Source organism: Cnephaeus nilssonii, assembly GCF_951640355.1.
Source record: "Cnephaeus nilssonii genome assembly, chromosome: 6".
Taxonomy (NCBI): Eukaryota; Metazoa; Chordata; class Mammalia; order Chiroptera; family Vespertilionidae; genus Cnephaeus; species Cnephaeus nilssonii.
Genome location: NC_137077.1, coordinates 88,993,033 through 89,004,384, shown reverse-complemented (window position 1 = coordinate 89,004,384; position 11,352 = coordinate 88,993,033).

Here is an 11,352-nt window from a genome sequence, read left to right as displayed (position 1 = left end):
AAAGAAAAAAATCTGATGAACAGAATAAACTGGTGAATGGAATAGAATCAGGGGCAGGGAAATGGAACAGACTGATGATTCTCAGAGGGAAGGGTGTGTGTGTGTGGGGGGAGAGGGGGCGGGAAGAGATTAGACAAAGATCTTATATGCGTATATGCATTACCTATGGACACAGACAATAAGTGGTGAGGGCCTAGGGCGGGGTGGGAACTGGGTGGAGGGGAGCTAGGGGGGAAAATGAGGGACATCTGTAATAATATCAATAATAAAAGATTAAAAGAAAGAGAGAGAAACTTGCTCAAGGCCCCACAGCTAGTGGAGCTTTCAACCCCCGAAGCTGTCTCTAAATGCCTCTGCTCTCATGACTTAGTGCACGATACTTCCTGAAGGTACATCTCTCTTCTTTTTTACTCTAGGCGAGAGAAGAAAACGTTATATTTAAGATCATAGATGACACCATTTTTTTTTTTTTTAGCTCTTGAGTTTTTTCCTTTTATTCTCTGAATGCTATTTTTTTGTTGAAGCCTGATGCCTCTCAATTCACCTTGCTCTGATTATTACCTAAATGTGGTGAATAAACTACACTTTTGCCCAATGGTCCCTAGACTATGAATTTCTACTTTGATTTGATCCCAGGGTGCTGGGGACCCTGACGCTTGCCAGCACCACACTGTGACTGATGCAATTAATTACCTTTGGTAATGGTCTATGGGAGTGTTAAGAAAGACCATGACATCAACCCATAGGGATGATCACAGTGAACTTCTCTCTGGGTTCTTTCATAAAGGGGGAACTTGTGCGGTCTTGGAGTGAGGGCAGGGAATATGTTTTTCGATTGGGATCAAATTTTCCAGCCAAGAATTGGATTAAAAAATCATAATATATTAAAACTAGAAGAGATCACCTGGCCCAAACCCCTTCTTTGTGGATGAAGAAAATGAACCCTAGAGTGGCAAGTGGACTGCCCAAGTTCATAGCAGGTGACCCACAGATTTGGGGCTGGAACCAGGGATTCCATGCAGTTATGCTCCAAAATCACTAAGTTATGCTCTATATTCACCCTTGCCTGGGGCCACCTCAGCCAGCTTGCCTGGTCCTTGGTCTTCCTGCTGTTCTTTCCCAGCCATTCCCCTCTCAGATTTGCCCTTTGAAGGCATTTGGTCATTCTTTCTTTCGTTCCTCCATTGTTTCATTCATTTCTAACCAACATTTATTATCGTCCTGCTGTATGCCAGATCCTGTGCTGGGCACAGGGGGTACAAAGCAAAAAGAAACAGTGTCAGCCTGGAAGGAGGTCACAGTTTGGGGGGGGGGGCGGGGGGGGGAATACAATGCAACAACCATAACATTATGTGCTATGTCTACACTAGAGTAACACTGCTCACCCAGTGTCCTTGGGAAACAGTTGCTGGGGAACGTGGGACCTCCAGTGGAAAGGGATGAAAGTACTAGGGGGAAAAGAAGGGCAGGGCAGAGCTTGCTAGATGTGTGATGAGAGGATTTGGGAAGGGACCCAGAACACACCCTCTCACAAACCCAGGAGTAATGGTGTGGCTGGGGTGGCTGTAACTGCTGCTGGCGATTAGAAGCCTAGAGCTGGTTATTGGCTCAGTTCAGTTCAAAGGTTTAGGCAAGAGCTCCATCGTCCTGCATAGCTGCTGGGTGTCCTGGGGAGGAGGCCAGGGGAGGAGGCCAAGAGAGGAGGTCAGAGGGAGAGGCCTGGGAAGGAGGCCAGGGGTGGAGGCCAGGAGAGGAGGCCCGGGAAGGAGGCCAGAGGAAGAGGCCAGGGGAAGAAATGGAGAGGATGCTGAGAAGCAGGAACACAGCTGCCCTGAGGGCACTAATTGCAGCGTCAGCTGCGGGAGGCCCTGTGATCTTGCTGCCTGCTGCCCAGTACACTGCCTAATGGACACTTAGTTATGAGGTCTATACGGAGGCCCAATCTTATTCTGCACAAGGGAATAATCACATCACAAGCAGGAAGGAAGGCGTTAAGTGCTGATTACACCAAGGCATATGTAGGCTGTGAAAAGTTTTGGCTGCTTTTTCCGTTCTTGCTGGTGACCGATTGCACAATCCAGGCCAATTAGGAAACAGCTGCTTACATATATCAGCGACTTGATATAATGACTTCATACAGCACGGCCTTGGGCTCTGTTGGACTTCTCAAGTGATCCCTTCTTCCCTTAACAACAGTCAGCACAACAGTGACAACTGGAAAACATTTACTATGCCAGACTGTGTGTTATTTATATGAATTAGCTGCTTAATCCTCATAGCAACCCAAATAATTAGGCAGTACTAAGAATCCAATTTTGCATAGGAAGAAACTGAAGCTCAGAGATGTTAAGTAACTCGCCCAAGATCACACAGCTAATAAACAGTGCAACCAGGACTGAATGAGGCATGTGGTTTTTGAACCTGTGCTCCTGCTCACTAGGCCATATTGCCTCTTAGTCCCAGGAGAATGTGACTTGGGCAGGTGTTCTAGAGATTGTTAAAATGTTTAATTATGTTGTTCATTCACTTGTAGTTCATTAAATGATAAACTACTTGAGGGCAGGGAATATGCCATTTTGTTCACCACTAGGCCCCCAGAACCTAGCACCTTCCTTGCACATAGTACATGTTTAATACATCTTTTGGGTTGAAGGAATAGCTACGGCTCAGGTTACATAGCCTATTTTATATTTTGCTAATTATCCTAGCAGGAGAAACCAATGAATATAGTCTTTCTGTGCATCTGTATTTCTCAGTTATGTGAGCTGTCTGGGTTCTGGGTCTTTGGAGAGAGTTACCAGAGCTGCTCCTTTCTTTGCCCTTACCCTCACCTCCAGTCTCAGGCACTCGTTCTTTAATGAATTTGTTTAGCAGATATTGAAGGAATACCTGTGCCAGATACTGTCCCAGGTACAGCAGCGAATAAGACAGATAAAAATTCCTTTTCACATGGGCTTGCACTTCCTTAGGGGAGGCAAACAATAACAAGAAATAAGTAAAATACACAATGTATACAATGGAATGAATGTTTAGGAAGGGGGATATGAAGTCTCAGGAAGAGAGTGAAAATTTTAGATAGGTGGCCATGAGGCCTCACGGAGAATGTGACATTTGACAAGAGATTGGAGGGAAGTTAGGAGGCAGGTCATGCAAATACCACAGGAAGGAGCTATCCAGGCAGAGGGAATAGCAAGCACAAATGTTCTGGGGCAAAACTATGTGGGTATTAGATGAACAATGGGGAAGTCAGAAGTCACTGGAGTGAGAGGGGAAAGTGATGGGAGAGAGTTCAGAGAAGTAACCGGAGCCAGGCTGTGTAAGGGCTTCCAGATCAGGACGAGGTGGGAACCACTGGAGCATCTGGGCAGAGGAGGGCCATAATCAGACTTTCCATGTTATTCTGTAATGTGGCTGTGTGCATGCTTATCTCCCTTCTAGACTGTGAGCTTCTCTTTTTTTTATTATTATTATTTTAAAAGTTTCTTTATTGATTAAGGTATTACATAAGTGTCCTTAGCCCCCCATTACCCCCTATCCTCCCCCCACTCATGCCCTCACCCCCTGTTGTCTGTGTCCATTGGTTAGGCTTATATACATGCATACAAGTCCTTTGATTGATTTTTCCCCATTACCCCCACCCTCCCCTGCCTTCCCTCTGAGGTTTGACGGTCTGATCAATGCTTCTCTGTTTCTGGATCTGTTTTTGTTCTTCAGTTTATGTTGTTCATTATATTCCATAAATGAGTGAGATCATGTGATATTTATCTTTCTCTGACTGGCTTATTTCACTTAGCATAATGCTCTCCAGGTCCATCCGTGCTGTTGCAAATGGTAAGAATTCCTTCTTTTTTACTGCAGTGTAGTATTCCATTCTGTAGATGTATCACAGTTTTTTAATCCACTCATCTGCTGATGGGCACTTAGGCTGTTTCCAAATCTTAGCTATGGTGAATTGTGCTGCTATGAACATAGGGGTGCATATATGCTTTCTGATTGGTGTTTCTGGTTTCTTGGGATATATTCCTAGAAGTGGGATCACTGGGTCAAATGGGACTTCCATTTTTAGTTTTTTGAGGAAACTCTATACTGTTCTCCACAGTGGCTGCATCAGTCTGCATTCCCACCAGCAGTGCACGGGGGTTCCTTTTTCTCTGCATCCTCACCAGCACTTGTCGTTTGTTGATTTGTTGATGATAGCCATTCTGATAGGTGTGAGATGGTACCACATTGGATGATTAGTGACTTTGAGCATGTTTTCATATGTCTCTAGGCCTTCCTTCTGTCTTCTTTCGAAAAGTATCTATTTAGGTCCGTTGCCCATTTTTTGATTGGGTTGTTTATCTTCCTTTTGTTAAGTTGTATGAGTTCCCTATAAATGTTGGAGATTAAACCCTTATTGGAGATAACATTGGCAAATACGTTCTCCCATGCAGTGGGCTTTCTTGTTGTTTTGTTGATGGTTTCTTTTGCTGTGCAAAAGCTTTTTATTTTGATGTAGTCCCATTTGTTTATTTTATTCTTAGTTTCCATTGCCCTAGGAGCTGTATCAGTAAAGACATTGCTACGACATATGTCTGAGATTTTGCTGCCTGTGGATTCCCCTAATATTTTTATGGTTTCCCATCTTATGTTTAAGTCCTTGTTCCATTTTGATTTTATTTTTGTGTATGGTGTAAGTTGGTGGTCTAGTTTCATTTTTTTGCATGTATCTGTCCAATTTTCCCAACACCATTTACTGAAGAGACTGTCTTGACTCCATTGTATGTTCATGCCTCCTTTGTCAAATATTAATTGAGCATAGTAGTTTGGGTTGATTTCTGGGTTCTCTATTCTATTCCATTGATCTATATATCTCTTCTTGTGCCAGTACCAGGCTGTTTTGAGAACAGTGGCTTTGTAATACAGCTTGAAATCTGGTATTGAGATCCCATCTACTTTGTTCTTCTTTTTCAGGATTGCTGCAGCTATTCGGGGTATTTTTTTATTCTAGATGAATTTTTGGAAAGTTCATTCTAGGTCTGTGAAATATGCCATTGGCATTTTAATGGGGAGTGTATTGAATCTATAGATTGCTTTGGATAGTATGGACATTTTAATGATGTTGATTCTACCAATCCATGAACACGGTATGTTCTTCCATCTGTTTATGTCTTCCTCTATCTCTTTTTTCAGTGTTCTGTAGTTTTCCATGTATAGATCTTTTACCTCCTTAGGTAAGTTTATTCCTAGGTATCTTAATTTTTTTGGTGCGATGGTAAATGGGATTGCTTTTTTAGTCTCTCTTTCTGTAAGTTCACTATTGGTGTATAGAAATGCCATAGATTTCTGGGTGTTAATTTTATATCCTGCTAACATTGCCAAATTCATTTATTAAGTCTAATAATTTTTTGATGGAGTCTTTAGGGTTTTCTATGTACAGTATCATGTCATCTGCGAATAAGGACAGTTTTACTTCTTCTTTTCCAATTTGGATGCCTTTTATTTCTTCTTCTTGTCTAATCACAATGGCCAGTACTTCCAGTACTATGTTGAACAGGAGTGGTGAAAGTGGGCATCCCTGTCTTGTTCCTGTTATTACGGGAAATGGTTTTAGTTTTTGCCCATTGAGTATGATGTTGGCTGTGGGTTTGTCATAAATGGCTTTTATTATGTTGAGGTATGACCCTTCCATTCCTACCTTGCTGAGAGATTTTATCAAGAAAGGGTGTTGGATTGTGTCAAATGCTTTTTATGCATCAATTGATATGACTATATGATTTTTATTTCTCAGTTTGTTTATGTGATATATCACATTTATGGATTTGTGGATATCGTACCATCCTTGCATCCCTGGGATAAATCCTACTTGGTCATGGTGTATGATCTTTCTGATGTACTGCTGGATCCAATTTGCTAGAATTTTGCTGAGGATTTTGGCATCTATGTTCATGAGGGATATTGGCCTGTAATTCTCTTTCATTGTGTTGTCTTTATCTGGTTTTGGTATTAGAGTGATGCTGGCTTCATAGAATGAGCTTGGAAGTGTTCCTTCCTCTTGAATTTTTTGGAATAGTCTGAGGAGGATAGGTTTTAGTTCTTCCTTGAATCTTTGGTAAAACTCCCCTGTGAAACCATCTGGCCCCCGGCTGTTGTTTGCTGGAAGCTTTTTGATGACCGCTTCAATTTCCTGCATAGTTATTGGCCTATTGAGATTTTTAGATTCTTCCTGATTGAGTTTTGGAAGGTTGTATTTTTCTAGGAATATGTCCATTTCCTCCATGTTGTGTAGTTTGTTGGAATAGAGTTATTCATAGTATTTTTTTTAACAATCCTTTGTATTTCCATGGGGTCTGCTGTTATTTTGCCCCTTTCATTTCTGATTTTGTTTATTTGGGTCTTTTTTTGCTCTCTATGTCATTTATTTCTGCTCTGATCTTTATTATCTCCTTCCTTTTGTTCACTCTGGGCTTTTCTTGTTACTCTCTTTTTAATTTTTTAAGTTGTAGAGTTAGATGATTTACTACCATTTTTTTGTTTTGTTTTTTGAGGTAGGCCTGTAGAGCTATAAACTTCCCTCTCAGGACTGCTTTCATTGTGTTCCATAAATTTTGGATTATTGTGCTTTTATTGTCATTAGTTTTCAGGATGTTTTTAATTTCTTCTTTGATCTCTTTGGTAACCTAATCATTGTTTAATAGCATGCTATTCAGCTTCCAAGTGTTTGAATTTTTTGGATTGTTTTTATTGTAGTTTATTTCTAATATTATGCCATTGTGGTCTGAGAAGATGCTTGATATGATTTCAATCTTCTTGAATTTAGGGAGACTTTGCTTGTGACCCAATATGTGGTCTATTTTTTAAAATGTCCCATGTGCACTTGAGAAGAACGTATATTCCATGGCTTTGGGGTGAAATGTTCTGAAGATGTCAATTAAGTCTATCTGATCTAGTGAGTCATTTAGGATTGCTGTTTCTTTGCTGATTTTTTTTGTCTAGAGGATTTATCCAGTGATGTCAGTGGTGTATTAAAGTCTCCTACTATGATTGTATTGTTGTCGATCTTTCCCTTGATATCTTCCAGAAGTTTTTTTATGTATTTGGGTGCTCATGCATTGAGTGCATATATATTTATCAGGGTTATATCCTCTTATTGTATCGATCCCTTTATTATTATGAAGTGGTCCTCCTTATCTCTTGTTATGGCCTTCACTTTGAGGTCTATTTTATCAGATATAAGTATTGCTACCCCAGCTTTTTTTTTTTTTTTTCATTTCCATTTGCCTGAAAGATATTTTTCCATGCCTTCATTTTCAGTCTGTGTGAGTCCCTTGTTCTGAGGTGGGTCCCTTGTAGACAGCATATATATGGGTCATTTTTTTTTATCCATTCAGCCACTCGATGTCTTTTGATTGGAGCATTTAGTCTGTTTACATTTAAAGTTATTATTGATAGGCACTTTTTTGTAGCCATTTTTATTTTTTTGTGCCGGTGTTCCTTCTTACTGTTTTATTTCTTCTTTTTACACTACTCCTTTTAGCATTTCTTGCATTGCTGGCTTGGTAGTGATAAACTCACTTAGCCTTTTTTTGTCTGTGAAGCTCCTTATTTCCCCTTCAATTTTGAATGATAGCATCACTGGATAGAATATTCTTGGATTCAGTCCCTTGCTTTGCGTCACTTTGTAAATTTCCTTCCATTCTTTTCTGGCCTGATGTGTTTCTGTTGAGAAATCACTTGATAATCTAATGGGAGATCCCTTGTATGTAACTTTCTGTGTCTCTCTTGCAGCCTTTAAGATTCTCTCTTTGTCCTGAACATTTGCCATCATAATTATGATGTGTCTTGGTGTGGGTCTTTTCGGGTTCATCTTGTTTGGGACTCTCTTTGCTTGTGTGACTTTTTTCTTCCCCACATCAGGGAAGTTTTCTGACATTATTTCTTCAAATAGGTTTTCTAACCCTTGTTCCTCTTCCTGTTGTTCTGGCACCCCTATTATTTGTATGTTGCTTCATTTCATGTTGTCCCATAGCTCCCTTAGGTTATCCTCTGTCTTTTAATTTTTTTCTCCAATTGCAGTTCAGTTTGGGGGTGGGTTTTGCTTCTCTGTCTTCTAATTCGCTAATTCGGCCCTCTGCTTGTCCTAGTCTACTATTGAAACTTTCCATGGTATTTTTTATTGCAGCTATATCACTCTTCATTTCTTCTTCTTCTTCTTTTTTTTTCCAATTTTTTTAATTAAGGTATTATATGTGTACATATCTTACCATTGCCCCCCCCACCCCACTTCCATATATGCCCTCACCCCCCAGAGTTTTGCGTCCATTGGTTATGCTTATATGCATGCATACAAGTCCTTTGATTGATCTCTTATCTTCCCCACTCTTCATTTCTTCTTGATTCTTACATAAGTTGTTGATTTTTTTCATCCATCCGGTTTATGAAGTGTATGACCCTTATTCTGAATTCTTTTTCTGACATATTGCATGCCTCTGTTTCACTTAGCTGCTTTCCTGGCGATTCCTCCTTTTCTTTCCTTTGACTGTGAGCTTCTCAAATAGCAACCATCTGTATGTTCCCATTGCTGAACACGGGGCCTGGCACCTGGCAGATGTTTCAATATATGTGTAACAAATGAATATACACAATAAGCTTGTGAAACAAGCTAAATTGGGGTGCAAGTGGAGGCCTAGAGGGAGGACAAATACATTCTGACCCGAGGAAGGAGGGATGTTTTATGGAGCAGATTCCTTAAATCTAGGCCTAGACAGATGAGAAGGCTCTCCGTCAGTAGAGAAGTTGAGCAAGGAACAGGATCAAAGGCACAGGCCAAACTGAGACAACTTGGAAAAGACAAATGTTTCTGGCGTGCAGGGATGGGAGGCCAGAATCTCAGAAGAGGCCCAATCATGCAATGAGGTGCACACCAGGCTAGTGAGCTTGGGCTTCATAGTGCAGGCAATGGGGAGCTATTGCAGGATTTTACAGGTGTGTGTATCCATTTTGGAAGATGAGATTTAGCCATTAAGTTTTGGCTGTTAATTTAGTCATGGCTTGTCTGTCGCCAAAAGGGGCAGCTGGTCATGCAAGAAGGATGTAAGGACAGACAGTGCCTCACATCATGGCTGCAGCCTCTCCCTCTAGACTGTGTAGACTGTGTAGAAATACTGTCAGTACAGAAGGAAAGAGCCCATCTGTGGAGCCCTCTGACACTGCACAATAAAGGACTTAGCAGTTCACTCAGGTGTGTTCCAACAGACGCCTGTGTTCAGCTCAAGAGCAGCTATGATTTCATTACACTGCTCATGCAGCCCATCCGTCCTCTGTAGAATCAGTCAGCCATAGGCTCCAGGGCTATTGAATTTCTCCTGCATGGGAGGAGGCTGGGAGGAAGCTGGGACGAAGCTGGTTGAAAGCCCCCACAGCCTGTTCTGCCCCTGCGCAGCCTGTGGCTCAGCTACTTCCCAGTCCCTGAAGCAGGGATTCGTCACAATGGCGGAACCACTCTTAGAAAGGGGAGCTTCGGCTTTTACTTCTCAGCAGGGAGGGGAATGATGAGGCGGCCATCTGTGAGGGCAGGCCTCTAGCCATTTTGCCTTCTGTGTGGCTGGGGTGTTGGGGATGGGGGTTGGGGAAATGGCCCTGGGAGGCCCTTCTGCAATGGAGATGGAAGTCCATGCCCAGGGGAGCGTTTCCAGCCATTCAGTCATTGGAGGGGCTGGGCTTGTTCACAGGCTGGAGCCCATGGCTCCCACCTTCTGGCCCTGACTCGTGCTACCTCTGGCTGTCCCACTTTGCCACCTCTGCACTCCAGCTGTCTCCAGGTCAATGTGCATGGCTTCATGGTGAGGCAGGCCCCAGCACAGCTCCCAGTGTGTTTTCAGCCTGGGCTACATTCAGTCTGTGACTGTCCCTGGGCAGCACATTGTTTCACAGACACACAGAACACACGTGCGGAAGAGACACAGCTTTCGAAGTTGGGAGGGGGCGGGCAGGGGCAGGAATGGAGTGGCTCAGAGAAACTCCAGTTCCCAGCTTTCAGGGAGTTTAAATAAGAAACCAGTCATTTGGGGAAGGGGAGGGAACTTTTACCAGTAATTTCCAGTTTCTTTTCAACTGCTTTCAGGAAAAGAAACCCAGTTGTCCTCTGCTGAGAAACAGCAGGTTCACCTGCAATGACTAAAATGCTATTCAGGGACTCCATGAACCCCCAGGTACAGAAAACCATGTGAGGAGCAGAACTTTTACTCTCACACTGCAGTCAGGGGTCAGCACGATAGTGTCTACCCTCATCCTCTCGGGAGGTCCTCTGATGATCAGGGCTCATTGTCTACACACAATTTGTATAGTTTGGAGATGAACTTAGCTGGCCTTTCCTTATTATTATTTTTTAAATTTTTATTAATTAATTTTATATAGAGAGAGAAGGTGTGGGGGGGAGAGAGAGAGAGAGAGAGAGAGAGAGAGAGAGAGAGAGAGAGAGAGAGAAAGAGAGAGAGAGAGAGAGAGAGAGAGAAAGAAACATCTGTTTATTGTCCCGCCTATCCATGCACTCACTGGCTGACTCTTGTATGTGCCCTGACCTGGGATCAATGCACAACCTTGGTGTATCCAGATGACACTCTAAACAACTGAGCTACCAGCCAGGGTGGCCTTTCCTTACTTTTGGCCTCTTCCAGCCCCACCTGTAAAACTCTCATTGTGGATTCAGACATTAAACATTGACCAAGAGGGCTTGGTGATGGGCACAGGCATGTGTGCTGGATTGAGGCTGAATCTCTGACTATACTCCAGACTCACACGGAAAGGAGTTTTCGGTTTCCACTCTTCTGTAGTAAGGGTTAATGGATGACATTGTTTTGACAGCTGTCAGTATCTACTAAAGACTTTAGAAATGCTCATAGTCTTTGATCTAAGAAGCCAACATCTAGGAATGTTTCCAAAGAAATTAGAGATACCACAAGTATTTAAGATAAGGATGTTAACAAAGTATTATTTATAATAGTAAAAAACTACAGCCATTAAAAATAGCTATTTCAGAATGTTTGATGAAATTAAAACATATTTACAATTATTAAAACTTTAAAAAATTATGAAAAAAATTTATATGGAAAATCATGACAAATATCACAAATATCCATGTGTCCTCCAGCCAAATGATGAAATGTTTACATTTTGCCATATTTACTTAAGAATTTTTTAAAAAATAAAAGGTTACAGATACAGCCCTGGCCAGTGTCTCAGTGGTTAGAGCACTGGCTCATACACCAAAGGGTTTGATTCCTGGTCAAGGGCATGTACCTGGTTGCAGGCTGGTTCTCACCCCAGTTGGGGCAGTGTGGGACGCACATTGATGTTCCTCTCTCTCTCTCTCTC